The sequence below is a fragment of the Physeter macrocephalus genome, chromosome 2, assembly GCF_002837175.3.
Source record: "Physeter macrocephalus isolate SW-GA chromosome 2, ASM283717v5, whole genome shotgun sequence".
In the NCBI taxonomy this organism is placed as follows: domain Eukaryota; kingdom Metazoa; phylum Chordata; class Mammalia; order Artiodactyla; family Physeteridae; genus Physeter; species Physeter macrocephalus.
This window is the reverse complement of record NC_041215.1, coordinates 135,685,013-135,700,231: the sequence shown is the minus strand read 5'-3', so window position 1 is coordinate 135,700,231 and position 15,219 is coordinate 135,685,013. Positions and strand designations below refer to the sequence as shown.

The following is a 15,219-nucleotide window of genomic DNA, read 5'->3' as shown; positions in this document are numbered from 1 at the left end:
TGTTCAAAAGCACTTCTAAGCCAGACTTGTGCTTTTAAAAACTGAGATCTCATCTCAAACTAGGCAATAAATGACTCGACTATAAAAAGTGACAGTTAGTTAAGATGAAAAAATCATTATTCTTTCTATTCATTGTGTAAGACCTCCATTCAATAATGATCCACTCTTTAGTCTCCCCCTACCCCCTCCAAAAAAGAAAGAGAGAATTATCTTCCCAAGCATATCTCATCCCCACTGGGGAGGCAGCAAGGCCTCTCCTGGCTGCACCGCGAGAAAACTGCAAGATGGAGATGAAAACTGGAAAACGTCCCTTCTGGTGGAAGGTGGGAAAAGGGGGACCGGGTGTGGGGCAGGGAGGTGTCGGCATATCCAGGCCACAGCAGTGAGTGAGTAGAACACTCAAAGGGGCGGGAGACCCAGAGACCCACCCCGCCGGCATCCCCACAGCGAGGAGAAGCAGAAAAGGCCATAGGGTCTGGCCAGGAAGAGGCCGGGTCAGGTGCCACAACACACAGGGCTTCCCAATCCCTACTCTCAAGTTCACCGGATACACCAAATAACTCGCTTTTTGTATTCACACTTAAAAAAGAATGACGCACCCACCGATGAGCTTTAGGGTGACCCAGGATATCTGCATAGCATCAAAGTATCGCTCTCCGAATTTGCTAATGACTGTGATGGTTTCAACCTAGGACCACACATTCTTTGATACCCCTCCCTCCAGGACGAGGAACAGAAGTCCCCTCCCCTGAGATGGACTGGATTTAGGGACTTGCTTCCTGAGGACAGAGCAGGGAAAGAGAAAACAGTAACTCTGCAGTGGAGGAACCTGGCAGACCCCACCTTAGGTCAGCGGTCAGGGCTGACGTCGTCAGGGATGTCATGCTGATGTCATGTGCCCCTGATGTGATATGAGCAAAAGGGCACCTCCGAACTCTTCCCCAAATCCACAACCTCAGTCTAGTCAGGCAAATCCAAACTGAGGAACATTCTACTGAATGCACAGCTGACACTCTTCCAAAGTGCCTGGAAACCATCACAGATTGGAAGAGACAAAGGCAACACAATGACAAAACGCAATGTGGGATCCTGGAATGGATCCTGGAACAGAAAGAAGACTTTAGTCAAAAACTGGGAAATCTGTACAAAGTCTGTAGTTTAGTAAACAAAAAATTGCTTAGGGGCCTCCCTGGTGGCGCAGTGGTTGGGAGTCCGCCTGCCGATGCAGGGGACACGGGTTCGTGCCCCGGTCCGGGAGGATCCCACGTGCCGCGGAGCGGCTGGGCCCGTGAGCCGTGGCCGCTGAGCCTGCGCGTCCGGAGCCTGTGCTCCGCAACGGGAGGGGCCACAACAGCGAGAGGCCCACGTACCGCAAAAAAACAGAACAAGACAAAACAAAAAAAACAAAAAAAAATTGCTTAGAACAGGTTATGCCTTCTTTCAATGCTCAGTCTAGCTAAGCTTTCTGGTTTACAAGGCACATCTCCAACATTTAATCGTTTTAATTTCCATCTGCAGGCCCAACCCGCCTCCGACATGTTACACCAGCATCACTCTCCTCCTAATGTTTTCAGCTCCTCCTGGTGTGTGCTAGGCTTTTTAGAACCACAGCACTTAGGTGAGGTTAAGGTCAGGCAAAGACAGCTATTTATTGCACCTGGCAGGGTACATGAATACACCTAAATTCCTCTAGTCCAAACCCTGCTCCCCAACAGAGAAACTGCACAGGAGAATGTTCCACAAAGCTGCTCCAAGTTACTTCAGCCCCTGGTAGTGTGCCATCAACCTTAGCAGAACTTCCCTGGACACGGTGAAAGTCGTTTTAGGGAGTGCAAGCCCGGGGCACTGGCAACGTGCCGTCCAAAGGCCACCGCTAGGATCATCCAAAGATTATTTCCAAGTGCCGGCATCACAAAACGAGTCAATGGAGAAACATGAGGGGGGAAAAGTCGACAAAGGAGGAGTTGGAAGAGGGAACGACTGTAAGCGTGATCAGGAAAGGACTGAAAGTTCTGCTTTATTTCTCCTTCCAACTCCTGTTACATCAACGGTGGATAAGGTCACTGACCAAACCGGCCAAGGTGGAGGGGGGCGGATCAGAATGGACACCTCAGGAGTCGACACCTTTGCCAGATTAGATCCTGCTGGCAACAGCTTTCTGGAAAATCTGCACTGACACCCCAGCAACCATCAAAGATGTTTAATAATCTTGTTCTAGGTTCAAAAGAATCTGTATTTTCAAATGTTACTGTGAAGTAGGGCTAATTCCACCCATCCGTCCATCCGTCCATCCACTCAATCATTCGTTCATTCATCCATCCATTCATTTGTTCACTCACTCATTCACCATTAACCCCAGTAACTGAGCATCTGCTGTGTGCCAGGAGGCTGACCCTCGGGGCTGTGGCGGCCCCGGCCAGGCTCCTATGAGGAGGGGCGCCCGTGACGGGGGCGGCTCCTCAACAAGCAGGTTCACTCAGCCTGAAGGGTATGATAATATTCACATTTGTTACGGAAACAAGCCATTGTCTCCTCAGGCATTTGAGCAGGAAAAGGCCCTACTATTCTAATCGGGAATATTACTGTAAAGGTCATTCTTCACCTCTCTAATGAGACACACTAATTGCATCGCTTTATCGAAGGCAGAGCTTCTCAAACTTTGGGGCGTATCAGAACCACCCAGACGGCTCTCAGGACAGACAGCGGGGCCCCACCCCAAGGCTCGGCCTCAGTCGGGTGTGGGAGGCCCAAGAAGCAGCACTGCTAACGGGTCCGAGGGGTGCTGACACTGCGTCTGGCGGCCACATCTTGAGAACCGCCGACCCAAGGTACCATCAGCCACCCTCAATTCCAGCCCGGCGTGCTTCGCTCACCCAGAGGAGGTTTGAATAGCTTAACAGCTACTGTTTCAGAGAAGCTCTGAGAACGTCCTCGAGGGACCAGAACCCATCTGGGTGACGGGCTGACCTGATTCCACCCCATGAGGGCCAGTGGTCCTTGCTGGTTTCCTGTACAGGTAACTCGGCAAAATGCAAGAGCGGGCACAGAGCCAAAGAGACGCCACTTACTGCAACGTCCAAGTAAAGGTTGAAGAGTCCAGGGCCCTCCTTTGTGCTTGAGGGCCTCCCGTGTGCCAGGGGCAGGGTCCACTAGCAACTGGACCAGGCGCGGCCCCCAGAGAGCCCGCAGTCTGCCGGGGAGGAGAGAGCTGAGAAAAGGACATAGCAACCCAGCCGACTCGTGAGACAGGAGGAGCTGGGGACACTGGGAAGGATGCACGTCTCAGGCCTGGGGTGGGAGACGGGCAGGCCTGGGCCTTCCCGGAGGAAGTGACCTCTGTGGGGAGGGAGGCCCAGACCTCGGCGGCTCGTGGTCACGCTCTCGTGAGTTCTCTCAACCGCCACTGTCCTTATCCTACAGCTGAGGAACTGAAGCTTCAAGACAGCGAAGGACCCCACGTCCCAGATCCAGCTGGCGGCAGGGCTGGGCCTGCTTACACGTCTCTGGAAGAAATGAATCATCCACCACGGAACGCGGCCAGGGCCCGAGCCAGGGAGCACGATGACCATCTCAACGATGCCCTGAAATCCTCCAACGGGTCGGGTGTAGCTTCACCCGACAGAATGCAAAATTTAAAAAGCTGAACACAGAACAGTATAAAGAGAATTAACTACAACTGTACAATATATGATGTATATTATATGCTGTGCTTTTTACCTGTTACATTCTTCTATATTAAATCGTATTTAAAAAGCAGGCTAGCGTAGAGCACAACGCTAAACGGCAAGGCAACTCCCCACTCTATCCTGATTCAGGATAACTTATTATCTGCCTCATGCTGTTTTGGGAAAGTTGGAAAAGATGTTTAGGAAAGAAAAATTCGATTAAAATTGTGACACTATTCACAAAACAAAAGTCTAAGTAAAAAAGGTGTATTAAACTCAAAGGAATCCTAAAGCTGACTTTTCAGAGAACGCGAGGGATGCTGCATGTGTGCGTTTTCCTTCGTAAACTGTACATAAAAACAGCAGCAGGAGGCTTGCCTGGTGGCGCAGTGGTTAAGAATCCGCCTGCCACTGCAGGGGACAGAGGTTCGAGCCCTGGTCCGGGAAGATCCCACATGCCGCGGAGCAGCTAAGCCTGTGCGCCACACCTACTGAGCCTGCGCTCTAGAGCCCGCGAGCCACAACTACTGAGCCAGCGCGCCACAACTACTGAAGCCCGCGGACCACAACCAACAGTAGCGCCCGCTCGCCGCAACCAGAGAAAAGCCCGCGTGCAGCAACGAAGACCCAACACAGTCAAAAATAAAATAAATAAAATAAAAATAAATAAACAAACAGAAACGGGAGGTCGAAACGTCCGAGGGGAATAGGATGGAACACAGAACATCAGCCTGGTCAACAGTCTCTTCCTGTCTCATCTCTGCAGCCTCAGCGGTGACTCACAGGCCCTCGGGCCAAGGGAATCCAGAGGGAACAGAGCCCCGGGATGGGCGAGGGCGTGGGGGGGGGAGGGGGAGGTGGTGAGCCACGGGGAAGGCTGATTTTTCCGGTTCTTTCCCTGGGAAGAGGAAGAACGGGGAGATGGAGGCTGCACAGAACTCTCTAAAGAGCCAGCCGCAAGGAAAGGCAGGTGTCCTGCTGTGCGCGAGCAGCAGAGGCCCTGGCACGCAGTGGGGTCCTCACGGGGCCCAGGGCTGGTCATCTATTTTAACAAGTTCAGCTACGAATGACAAAAGCAACACGCCTCTTAGGAGACGCGGGGACAATTGTAACCCTACGGAGTTGTGCTTGGTCACCGGTCTTCGTGCTGCTCGACACCAGCCCCCTTGTGATCTGGGGCGCCTCTCCAGGGGGTCTGGCGTTTCAACGGGCTGCCAGCACACCCCCAGCGGTGAGGCTGAAGTGGGGTCCTCCCTGTTCCTCTACCTGCAGCACACCTGGGATTCTGCATGAGCAGGTGATGCGGGTGGGTGTGCTAGGCTCATGCCCGGCCTCAGAGACCTCCTGGCTCTTAGGGAACAAGGTGGCAGCTTGGACCCCCTCCCTTGGCTGTGGGGGGCTGCCCTGTCCCTGCCCTTTGGGGCACGTCAAGCCCACCAGAAGCGTCACCCCAGGCCTGGCCACTTACTGGCCTGACGTTTCTCCCAGACTGCTCCCCTTCTCCCAGGCAGTGGGCGTCCCTATGGAAATGCCACCCTCAGGGTTCCAGGATGGCGGGGTCACAGGCGGATGTGCTTAGCTGAGTCCAGGCAGCGCCCGGCAGCGTCCCTCCCTCCTCGGTGGTCTCTGGCTGAGTCCCCAGCGTGAAGCTGGCAGGCACTAGGCAGAGCCCGTGGGCTGTGGGGACTGGACCCTAGCTGGCTCGGAAGGTCAAGCCTGTGGCCCCCCGACCTCTTGGCACAGCTGGCTCTCGGCAGTGCTCACGGGGGGGCCACGTGAACGATGCCACCATGGCCCTGTTATCCCTGGGGCACGCCTGAGCCGTCGGCCTGCGGCCCTTCCCGGAGAGAAAGACAACACAGAACTGACACAGCCTGGTGGCCCGCATCATTGCTCTGGGGTCCCGGCGGAATCGGGCCTGACGCTGGCCTGGCTGGCCTCGAGCACACCCCTGATCGGGGGGAAACGGGTGTCTCCGACGGGCAGAAGGGAGCCACGAGGGCCCACAGGATGTCACGCAAAGGACCCCCTCTCAGCAGCCCCCACCTTCGTGTCAACCCACCTTCCGTAGGCCTGCCATCAGGGTCCACTCCATCCCCCCCTTTTTAGCCTCTCCCCACGCCACCGTCAACTCGAGCGCCCTCTGACACACAGCAGCACAGCTTCTCCTAAAACAGCTCCGCCACGGCCTTGCAGGGTACGCAGGCCCTTCCTACTGATTTCCGGGGGGTGAAGTGGGGAAGCTCCAAGGAGAATGTAGTTTGGTCGGCTGGTGCTTTCTGCCCTCCTGGGAGCAGAGCCACTGACAAGAGTTGAGAGCAGAGGATCCAGCGTTCTGGGGATGAGGCGTGCAGTTCAGAGCTAAGGTACAAACCCAGGGGAGGTGGGGAACGCACAACAAGCGTTCTCCATGGGGCCATTTTGCCCCCCTGGGATGCTGTTAAATATCCCACTGTGTACAGAAACCTCCCGGCATCCGGCCCAACGTCAGTAATGCCGAGGCTGAGAAACCCCGGCTTAAAAGTAAGAGGAAAAACCTGAGAAACTGGAATGAAGGTTTGGAAGGCTGCGTGGCCGCCACCTCATCCCGGCTCATGCGGCCATTTCATTCTGGAGCTGGCTCCAGGCAGGGGCGAGAAACAGGCAGGTAACTCAGTACCTTCTGAGAGGTCAGATAAGCCCAGAGGTAAACGGTGCAGGACTCGGCCTGGGTGAAATGGCCCGTTATCTCCAGGGAGGCAACCGGAGGCGCGACAGCAAGGCTTGCTGCCTGACGATGAAGAAGCTCGAAAAATCTGATGGCGTCTTACTACTGGTTCTTCAATTCAAGGCCAAGAAGCAAAACTACTGTTGAAAACAGAGGGTCCTTTCCATCTAAATGCCAAAGAATTGTAATAAGCTCTAAACTATAAGAAAGTCCACAGTGGTCTGACACTAAAGAATACTGATCTACCGAGTGTATTTAAAGCAGCAGCCGTTTAGTGCTTTTACTCTGAGTTCGCTGAACCAGTCCCAAGGGCCGCCTGTATCCTCCTGACACACAGGAGACTGTCTTTCCCGTATTTTTCTCACAACTTTTGTACAGACTGCTGTCTCTTCTCTCCCCTTGACCCCCGCCTCTCATTCCAGCCCTCATCTTATGAGGGAGGGAGTCACCCCTGCCTCTGCATCAGTAGTTTCTGAGGCACATCCTGGCCAGTCCAGCAGGACTGCTGTCCCTTGGTAGAGATGAAGGGAGAAAATAACTACCGTTGGGTCAGCACCTACCAGGTACCCGGCAGATGCTCTGCGTTTCCCAGCACGGCTCATTACTACAACCACCGGATCATGGTTTTCCTCCGTCCCAGACAAAGGAAAGGAGGCTCGGATACGCTAACTTGCCTACAGACACACGACTTCAAAAGGCTGACTGTGCTTCTTCCACCGCCCCGAACCTTCTCCCCACGCTGGACTGACTTCCGGCCTGTGGGACGCCAGCCCTGTCCACCTACATTCCCATTTCACTCCTCTCCTGTCGTGAGACTCAATACCTTCTGCACCATAGAGCACACCTCTGTGACAGCAAATCTCAACAAAGAATAAATCATCGCTCTAGAGCTGTGCTGTCCAATATGGCAGCCACCAACCCCAGGTGGCTATTTAACTTTAAAGGAATTAAAATTAAGTACAATTTCAAATGCACTTTGTCAGCCGCACTAGCCACATTTCAAGCGCTCAACTACTACACAGGGCGAGTGGCTGCCATGACACACAGCACAGAGACAGAACATCTCCATCAACACAGAAAGCCCTACTGGCCATCAGTGCTCTAGATGATTTAAAAGTATATCTGGGTGATTTCAAGCAATATCTTAGGGCATCCAGGGTGGAGTCATATTAGTTGTTCAATCAACATGGACATTCCATCTCTCCGAGTGTCAACTTGGAAAATTCCACATCTTCCCATGTGCCTAAGGGACATCACAAAAGAAGGTGAAAAGTAAAAAGCAATCAAGGGTAAGGGTGGAAAAGCTGAGAAACTTATGTGAGGGAGGTTAAAATCATAATGAGCAACTTTAGATCTCCTGGTTTCTTTATGCTGAAATATTATCATGATCACTGCGTGATTTTTTCACTCACTCCCCCAAGCCAAGAAGTGGGTGGAAACATTGCAATGTAATACGCCAGTGGAGGTTCTGGATGGTTCTGGCGCTTCCATACTTGCTGATCCAGGGGTTTACCCATTGCCAAGACCATATCACATTCTGCCTACCTAAACTCTCCAGGTACTTTGTATTTGTTTTATGGAAAGCATAACTCACATCTTAGAGAATTTTCCAAACATATAAATGAATTATCCTTGATGCCTGAAGCTATGAAAATCTTACTTTTTTTTCCATAACTCTCTTTGTTTGCTCACCTAATTTGGCATTGATTCCACTCTCAGTAAGAGCACTGTGATGACTGGTCCTCTTGTTTGGGCCGCACGGACATTGCGTCTTCCTTGGTACGTCTCAGATTATTTTTCAACTTTCTTCTCAATCCCTTCTACCCCCTTAATCACAAACAAAACTCTATCTGTAGGTACCAAATTAGAGAGGTTTGGCTTGTTAGCATTAAGCAGCGTTTCCTCCCAACACTGACCCTGGCCTTGAAGACAAGGGGGCTTGGATCCAAGTCCAGGCTGTGTGCCAGGGTCCTGAAGGACGACCTAACGTCTGGGGCCGACACTTCAGCCACCCCACTGCACCCCAGGTGGTGTCCTGGTCACATCTTGAGGCATCTCCCCTCCGGGCCTTTGCTCAAACTGTTCTCACAGTTTTTTAGTGTCCAATTCCCACATCTGAATGGATCCGAGGATCATCACCCATCTGGGAAAGGCTCCAAGATGAAAGACAGAGGCCACAGCACACAAAGGGCAAAAAGAAAGAGACCATCATGTGGGGAACAAAAGAAATTTTCAGGAAAACCCAGAAAACCAAAAATGAATATTCCTCAGCATAAGAAAAGGTACTGTATTAGTGAATCAAAAAGGATGCTATAAAAATGGAACAAAGACCCAAAACAAACAAACAAACAAAAATCTTAGAAATTAAATATAGAACAGGTAAGTTTAGTAGAAGGAGTGGAAAATAAAGTTGAGTTATCACCTATAAAGTATCACCGAAAGACAAAAAGCTAGAAAATGAGGGGGAAAGGGAAATTATTTCCAACAACAGGAGTTCCTTTAAAAGAGAAGAGAGAAAATGGTGGGAAGGGGACAATTTTCAGAAGATTTTCCAGAATTTTAGGATACAAATTTCCAGATTGAATGAACCCAGTGAATGCTTAATAAATGGAAAAATAAGATCTAGAATACTGAGGATCAAGAGAAGATCCTAAAAGCTTATAGAGTGTAAAAACAGATATTATACAAGATACTGAAAATATATAAGGCATCAAATTCTCAAAGCAATCCTGAAAGCTAGAATAAAATGGAAAAAAGTCTTCAAAATTGTGGTAGAAAATAGTTTGTTAATTATACTTTTTGATATTCATTATTTTATTTTATCAAATAGGTAACACAGTCGCACGGTTCAAATATCAAAAGAGTATGAAAAGTTACACTTAACAAATCTGCTTCCACTTACATCTCCACGTTTCTTTTACTATACCTTCTGCCAGTGTTTCTTTCTGTAAATGCAGGCAAATTACAGCTTTTCTCACATAAGGGACAGCATGCTATCTACACTTTCTGCACATTGCTTTTTTTAGTTAACAGTACATGCTGGAAATCATTTCAAAGAATACATAGAAATCTCTGTCATTCTTTGGAAAATTATTTTTAACCGAGAACTCTATACTCAGACAAACTATCAAGTATTAAGGTAGATAAAGACATTTTCAGACATGCAAGCACTTAGAAAAGGCGTTCTCTCTCAGAAAGCTACTGAAGGATGTGCTCCAGCAAAATGAGTTAGTATGGATCCAGCAACAACAACAACAAAGAAGGGGCAAAAGGAGTTCTCAGAACGGCGGCAAAGGGAACGGCAGCTGAAGCCAATCCGGAGAGCGCTCAGAGCAGACAGGGTCTAGAGGACAGAGCTCTCCAGGGGGTAGGTTTCCAGGAGGGAATAAAATGGAACTGATAGATTTGTTTAATCACATAGAAAATCATATTGTGAGGGGTTCTGTTGAAAAGTTTGTGAGGGATTAGCTATGATAGATATGCAGAGAGATGAGCAGTTGGGAAAAAAAAAAAAAGAGAAAGAATTAACCCCAGAAAAAGCAGAAAGTTGTGCAAGGAAAAATGTTATCGTATACTACTTGGCTCTGCAGTTAACACTGCAGATCATGTTACATCATCATCACCACTAGTGTTTACTGAGCACGTGTCAGTCATCGTTCTGAGGTCTTTTCATGAAATACCTCACATACCCGTATAATTACCTTGTGAGAAGTACACTGTTAAAATTTCCCCATCTTACGTATGAGAGAACGGAAGCACAAAGTGGTTGAGTAACTTGCCCTAGGTCGTGGAATAAGTGGAAGAATCAGGAACTGAACCCAGGAAACCTGACCCTAGCACCCATACTCTTAACCAGCCTATTGTTCTGCCAGTGACCATTTATCTGACCTAAAAGTACAATGTAACTATGGTGTGAAGATAAGGAGAAAGGAAGGTGGGGAGAGGACCTGAGCTAGACCTACAGATCCCTCAGCCTCAAACCAGGGGGCCAGCAGATAGTACCTAAAATTGAAAAATCAATGAATAGTGCGTATGCATATTATTTACAAACATGGAGCTACTTACCAGATCATTTAGGGTCTTGTAAGGCCATTAAGAGCTTGGCTTTTACTGAGGGATATGAAAAGCCATTATGACACGATCTGACATATTTTAAAAGGACCACCAGCTGCTGTGTGGAGAATGACCTGGAGTATGGGACCGGGGTGAAAACATATATTACTTTAATTCAATAAAAATTAAGTTTTAAAGACGAAAGAATGAAAAAAAGAAGAGGAGAGACACAGTAAGGCAGAGAAGAATATGGGACTCTCCCATGAAATGTTATGCCTGATGGCTCAGAGGTCAGCTGGGGATGACAGTCCCTAAGATGGGAAGCAAGTCAGCTTGACTTCAGGGCACCACCTGGAACAGGGCCTTGGCTGGAGCCAAGACACCGATCCCAGGAAACAGCCCGGATGACGAACTGGCACCTCTTCGTGAGCAGATGACCTTAGCATCTCGGATCCTTTTTCTCTATGTCAAACAGAGATACTCTAAACTCTTCTGATGGGATATCATATAATTACGGGGGTGAAGTTTCTGGGAGTACCTGGCACACCTTAGGCCTTAAAAGCAACCTCAGGCCCCATCTCTCCCCTTCCCCCTCCTGAACCCTGACAAGGCTCACAGGTAACAAACAGGCTCAACTAGAATCCAGGTCTTCTGATTTCCATTCTGCCGAGCAGACTCTTCAGGTCCTCCACATGCGTTCACAGTCCTGACTCCTGAACCCATGAGTCACTAAAGATTCACCCAGAAAAGGGAGAGGGAGACAGCTGGCCCTATGACAGAGATAGCTGTGGGGTGGGGCCCACAAGCCAGCGGGGGCCAGTGGGACTGTCCACCCCTGAGTTTCCAATTCCAACTCCATCCAGCACCATCTTGTCGGGAATCACGGAAACAGCCCAAGGTCACGGCATGGTGCCCGCCATTCCCCCGACAGCTCGGACTGTGAAAAAAAATCCGCCTGGAACGCGTGTCTTGTCACATTCCTAATGCTTGTTATCGATCCACCAAGATGTGTGCGGCTGTCTCAGGAGGATCAACCAGGCAAGGGCCTGGCAGTTGCGCTAGGGTCTGGGGCAGGGTGGTGTGTGCAGTGCCAGGTGCTGAATGCCCCTCACCTGCTCCCGACCTGGAAGGTGGGGCCCTGACAGCACCCCAGTCCCAAACCACAGGCCACGCCGATGTCACCCTCCAGTCAGTGTCCGACAGGCCTGCATCCACCAGCCAGCCTCAGAAAAGCAAATTCACTGGGGAAAAGGGTATGAAGGTGATGGTTCCAATGAAGTGAAACTGGCTGCAGCCACAAGCCTCTGTTGTAAATGCCGGTGTGATCCCACCTGAGGTCAGGGACTGCACCAGGGTACCAGCAGCGTGTGTCACACCAGCTGGGCTCCCTCCCGGACTGCGTGACCCCAAAGGGGCCAGACCTGCTGAGAGCCGGACAAAGGTGAAGTGGAGGCCCAAACTGAACCCGATTTCCAGGCCACTCTGCAAAAGGGCGTGTGCACCCAGCCCCCAGACTGGCCCTCCAATGGCCCCGAGGCCTGAGGAGAAAAGGGGTCGGGGTCCCTCAAGACAGGGTGAACTGTGGGCACTATTTGGGAAGGACGGGAGGTGGGGGGACAGCAAATGAAAGGGGGCTTTAGGATTAGAATGTCCTTTATTCATGGGACCACCCAGAATGAGACAGGGAGACTGTCCCAAGCTGGGGTGCCCAGAAGCAGAGCCTGAGGCAGGGATCTGGATGTGAGTGATCCACCAGGGAGCACGGCCAGCAGGGGGGTGTGAGGGGGCAGATGGCGCGGTGAGGGAGGTGGACTCAGTCTGCCCTCGGGCCCTCCCACGCGGAGCCCTGGAGTGTGAACTGCACCACGGAGTTGGTTCCACCGGGAGGCAAGTGGGCTGGGGGTGCAGCTGTTTGTGTCCTCACGTCCCGGGGTCAATCGCTGTGGGCTGCCTCTGGGGTGGGAGGTCTTACCCCCTCCCCTGCAAAGTGACCCCACCCAGTGGCCATGGGCACTTCTCTAGTGAAGGGGGGCCAGGAGCCCAGAACAGTCACACTCACAGGCCAGGGGTCGACACCCTGCAACAGGGGGGATCTGGGAGGTGCACCAGCGCCCCCGGGGGGACCATGGGCCCAGAGGGCAGCGTCCCAGTGGGACCACCTAGGAGAGGAGGCCACGGGAAACAGTCATGGGGGAGGTCTCCGTGCTGTGAGCGAGGAAGGGAAACCGACCAGCGTTCACGGCCGCAGAGAGGACGCCAGGCTCCCGCGAGGACCATCTAATGCCGCCTGCACAGCTTGCACAGCCGACTTCCTTTGTACTGCAAAGGCCTTCTCCACTGGAGAGGAACACTCTGAACTGCCTCGGGCCTCGTGAGAGCAAGATCATTTCACTCAGCAGCAGAGCGCTGAATGAGAGGTTTGGGATGCTACCAAGAATCATTAGCAGAATGTTCAAGGCGGTGGGAGAGAGAAATATATCTGCTTTCCAAACACCTCTCCCTGGGAATGTGAGAAACGCTGCTCGAGCTTCTCAAAGTGCTCACTGGACCTTCTTCCTGAAAACATCTTGCCTGAATCCCGCCTCAGACAAGACAGTGAGAAACAAGCTACTCGTGCTAACGCAGCTGCAGTGTTTTAAAGTCACAACCCCATTTACTATAAACTTGCCTGGAGTGAAACCATAAGCTAACTGCAGAAATATAAATGCAGCGCTTCCACTGGGTTCCTGCTTCCCGCTCCTGCCCAGAGAGTCCAAAGCCCTCAGCAGGGAAGCCAGCTCTCCAGCAGGGCCCTGCCTCGGCGGCTCCGGGCTCCCCGTCCCAGACTCCATCACCTCCGCCTGGAGCTCTCCACTTATCCTCTGAGTGCACATTCCTGGGAGCCTGACCCGAGTCCACCCCACCCCCTGCCACTTTCCTAAGGCCTCCTGGCTTTTGTCCAGGCCCCCATGCCTCCCCAAGTGCTTCAGGGGAGGCCAACTGCCCCCATTTCCAGGATGGGCCTGACCGATCACAGGGTAAACCCCCTCTGCCCCACTGCCACGCCACTGAGCCCACCGTCCTGGTCACAGAGCTTGGCTCAGGGGCGGCCTGGGAGATGCTTCTAGCTCTCAGGACAGAGCCACCGGAAGAGACGGGGTGTGGGCTCAGGAGGGGCAGCCTGGGAACGCGGCAGCCAGTCTGCTGAAAGCAAGGCGGCCTGCGGATGAGGCCACCCGCAGAGGACGGCCCAGCAGAGCCAGCTGCAGAGGAGCCATGGAGAAAAGAGGCCACCGCGCTGGTGAGGCTGTCCGGGAATCCGTCCTCCAGCCAAATCATTTCCCCTTGTGGAGGCCAGTCCAGGTCAGGGTTTCTGTCACTTCAAGACTAACTCAAAATGCCACTTCCCCGGGGTTGGGGCGGGGGGCGGGCCTCCTCTGATTGCCTTTCTTAGTCCCGTCAATAAATTGTAACTCTCTCATTTCGAAACCTTCAGGGAACAACATCCTTCAAATCTCAGATCTCTTCCTGTCTTCTATTTTTGTTATTGATCTATGTCAGACCCCAACTCCTGGAGGGCGGATGCTCTTCAGGTCCATCCCTGAATCCCAGTCTCCCTAGGACAGGGCTTCGGAGAGCACGTATCTGCTGAATCAACGAGCAAACACGAAAGCACGGAACGTAAGACGATTTTGTTAATTTTTGTAAGAACTCTCGAGAACTTCATGGTGAATAGATATTTGCCATTTGAATAGTGATTCTAAGTTTCACAGTTGGGAAACAGAATTCAATTTGTAGTAAGACATAAAGCGTTGCACCAGCTCCTTCCAACACGACAGATACGAGCCATTCAGCACTTGGAACGACTACATCTACGGTTGGTTTAATTGGGAGGATGTGTGTGTGAATAGCCCTCGCGTTTAGCTAGTTTCTCACTTTCTGTCTGCTACTCACTTTCTTTAACCCTGACAGCCTCGGGGGATTTCTTCTTCCCCATTTTCGAGGAGAGAAAATGGAGGCCGGGAGGGGGCTGAGTAGGATTGCACAGCTCGCGAGGAGCTCTGTATAGTTTCGAGCCCAGGTCCGATGCCCACGTCTGAATTTGTCACCGCCAGCTGCGTCCCCTGGCTGGGAGGCAGGACCGCGGGTTCCCAGTTACTCAGGACCTCAAGGCTGTCCACCCAGGAGCAGCCCCTGGCCTTCCTTTTCCGTCTGTTTTTATAAAATCCAGCAGACACGAGGTGGACTTAGGGAACTCCCCCCTTTGACCGTAACCACTGCCAGAAAGACAAGGCTCACGGATCGTGTCACCTCAGGCCTCCCAGAGAACACCTGTTTGGTTTTATGTTTAAATACATACTTAAAGGACCGTCTTCACAGGGGGTGGGGATTATGTTCAAGCTACTACATTTAGCAAATGTCTATATTTAGCCAAATGTACTGTAAGTGCCTTGTACCTCTTTTGTTTTTCAGGCAATGCAACAGAGACTTAGGAGCACCTACTATGTGCCTGGCTCTGTGTTGAGCTCTGGGGATACGAAAGTAAGACACTGCCTGCCTGGTGGTCCCCTTCTACGGAGGACAGACCAGTGAACAAATAATGCTGAGGCCACGTGACTACCACAGCAGGCGCAGGGAGTGAGAGCTAGTGGAACCCGAGTGAAGGCCGGGAGACTTCTGCCCCGGGGTGACGTAGGAGGTCTCGCAGAGGACACAAATCTACCGTGGGCTTTAAGGGATGAATAGGAGTTTTCCTGGAAAGGCTTTCTCTTCGCATAGGGAGAAAAACCAAAGTGTTCATTCATTCAGTAGTCA

At 51.6% G+C, this 15,219-nt stretch overlaps 1 protein-coding gene and 1 long non-coding RNA gene across 28 annotated transcripts in view; both read right to left on the bottom strand.

The window, feature by feature from the left end:
* Window positions 1–15,219, bottom strand: part of LRRFIP1 (LRR binding FLII interacting protein 1) — a 150,496-nt gene that overhangs the window by 134,177 nt on the left and 1,100 nt on the right. The gene's annotated exons all lie outside the window — the stretch shown is intronic.
* LOC129392788 (uncharacterized) lies at window positions 587–10,825 on the bottom strand. The gene is made up of 2 exons (XR_008619396.1): window positions 10,438–10,825; window positions 587–8,199 (listed from the first exon to the last, which is right to left on the bottom strand). It is a non-coding gene; the product is annotated as an uncharacterized lncRNA (long non-coding RNA).